Source organism: Aristolochia californica, unplaced genomic scaffold, assembly GCF_029961685.1.
Source record: "Aristolochia californica isolate CCGP_79_NKW_82.1479 unplaced genomic scaffold, dmAriCali1.0.hap1 SCAF_4, whole genome shotgun sequence".
Taxonomy (NCBI): domain Eukaryota; kingdom Viridiplantae; phylum Streptophyta; class Magnoliopsida; order Piperales; family Aristolochiaceae; genus Aristolochia; species Aristolochia californica.
In genome coordinates this window covers 22,343,002-22,346,037 of record NW_027182103.1, presented here as the reverse complement: position 1 = coordinate 22,346,037, position 3,036 = coordinate 22,343,002, and positions in this window count along the sequence as shown.

Here is a 3,036-nt window from a genome sequence, read left to right as displayed (position 1 = left end):
GCACCGGTGAAGACGTCGGCATACAGACACTACTTCCGAGCTTGAGGACAAGCTCGTCTTCCAAGAGGGGTGTATTGTTATGCACGCAATAACATTATTATTTTAGTTGTTTTATTTAATTTACTTTATTTTATTTTAGTTTTAGGTCATAGGGGTATTTTTGGAATTATTTATTAATAGGGATATTTTTAGAATATTTTATTCATAGGGATATTTCTATAATATTTTATTAAACCCTAACAGGGTGAACCCTATTTAAGGGGTAAGAGTAATGAGAAAAGGAAGCATTGAAGTATTAAGAATTAGGTTTAATCTAGCGTAAAGAGGCTTAGAGTTCTCCTCAACGAGCTCTAGGGTTTTCAAGCTTCCCTTAGGCTTGATCTTCATTTTTGTCTTCCCCATGTCTTCCTATTACCCCTACGGTAATGTCTGGAAGACCCGTAACCCGTGGCAGATCCCAGATCCTCCCAAAGAATCCTTGTGTCAGATCTGGGACCGTAACAACATCCATATGCACAGTCTCTTCATTATATGTTTCCTTCTCTTAAAGTAAGGCCAGAATTTCATTGTGAGGTTTGTCAATTGAGTAATCATCAAAGGAGTACATACTCTCCTCGCCCAGAAGTCAAAAGTGTCACTCCATTTTCTTTAATTCATACTAATGTTTGGGGGCCCTTGAGTGTCTCCAACATTTCTCAAGAAAAATATTTTATTACATTTATTGATGATTTCACTCCCACAACTTGGTTGTTTATATTTAAGGAGCATTCTAAGATACCATTCATTTTTAAGTCATTTCATGCTATGGTACTCACACAATTTGGTCAGAAAATAAAAATTCTCCGGTCTGATAATGCCAGAGAATTTGTTTCCAAAAGCCTTGACTCCTTTTGTCAAGAAAATGGCATTATCCCTCAAACATCATGCGCCTACACTCCTCAAAAAAATGGTGTTGCTGAATGAAAAAATCATCATATTCTTGAGGTGGCTCGAGGTTTATTATATGCCATGAAAATTCCATACTTTTATTGGCCTCATGCAATCCTTACAGCTTGCATTCTTATAAATCGTCTACCATCTACCGTTCTTGGTAATAAATCTCCTTACTCTAGATTATTACCAAATGATGGTCCATTTTCACTACCTTTGAAAGTCTTTGGATGTCAATGTTTTGTTCATAATTCATCATCTAGACACAGCAAACTTGATCCTAAATCTATCAAGTGTATCTTTTTAGGATACTCTCGCACACAAAAGGGTTATGTTTGTTGTAGTCCTACTCGTCAACGTTAATTTGTGTCATGGGATGTAACATTTTTTTAAGACTCCTCATTTTATTCTGATAGTGCTCCTCCTGGTCTGTCCACAGTACCAGGTTCCCATCGAATGGTTATGCCTCGTGATACATAGATTATTCAACCCCCAGAGCAAGTGGCCGACACCACACCTACCGAGTTAACAGATCCAACAGACGTAAGTTCTTCATTACCAGTTATTTTTGGCCCTCAATATGATACTCGTCCTATTTCTATAAGGAAAGAACCTAGATCATGCACTAGACCTTCTACTTCTCATCTCATATCAAAATTTGTGTCTTATCATCGCCTCTCACCTTTATGTTATCAGTTTCTTTCTTCTATTTCCTCCATATTTGTTCCTCAGTCCTATCAGGAGGCTCTACAATATCTAGGGTGGAAGGCAGTAATGGATGAAGAAATGAAGGCCCTTAATGACAATCATACATGGTCACTGGTTCCTCTTCCCACATATAAAAAACTCTATGGTTTCAAGTGGGTTTATACTGTCAAACATAATCTGGATGGGTCAATTGCACGACTAAAGGCTTGACTGGTTGCCAATGGTTATACTCAGTGCTATAGAATCTATTATGAAAAAACCTTCTCTCCAGTGGCAAAAATGAATTCGGTACGTATATTATTATCTATGGCAACCAACTCATCATGGTCGATATATCAACTTGATGTGAAAATTTCATTTCTTAATGGTGATATTAAAGAAGAAATTTACATGCAACAACCACCTGGGTATGTGGTTGAGGGGGAGTCGGTAAGCAGCCTAAAAAATTCTTTATATGGTCTAAAGCAGTCCCCTCGGGCATGGTTTAAGAAATTTAGTCAAGCCATCATAAGGGTCGGCTTTCACAAATGCTCTAGAGATCACTCAGTATTTATAGAAAATACACCAAGAGGTATGGTGATTCTGGCTGTATATGTTGATAATATTATTTTATCTAGGTGTGATTCTGAGGGCATCCAGAAAACAAAGGAGAAAATATGTGCTGAATTCAAGACGGAGGATCTTGGACTACTCAAATATTTTTTGGGTATTGAAGTATTACAATCCAGACATGGGATTGTGCTATCCCAAAGGAAGTATGCCCTTGATCTACTAGAGGAGACAAAAATGATGGGATGCAAACCAATAGACACTCCTATGGACTCAAATACAAAATTATGTGGAGGCACTGGAGAAGATGTAGATATTGGGAAATATCAAAGACTAGTGGGATGACTTATTTACCTGTGTGTAACAAGGCTGGATATTTCATATATAGTAAGTCAATACATGCACAAGCCACAACTTAGTCATTGGCAAGCACTTGAAAGAATACTACGATATCCGAAAGGAGCTCCAGGAAAGGGGCTTCTTTATAAAAACCATGGTCACTTCAACATCGAAGGATTCTCAGATGCAGACTAGACCGGATCCCCAAATGACAGAAAATCTACTTCGGGATTTTGTACGATGGTTGGAGGGAATTTGGTTACATGAAAAAGCAAGAAGCAAAATGTAGTAGCACGGTCTAGTGCAGAAGCAAAATACAAGGTCATGGCACACACTGTTAGTGAACTCATATGGATAAGATCTCTTCTCACTGAGTTGGGATTCTACAAAGAAGCTCCAATATATCTATACTATGACAATCAAGCAACAATTCACATTATATCGAATCCAGTCTTCTATGAAATAACAAAGCATATTGAAGTGGATTGCCATTTTATACGAGAAATGTTC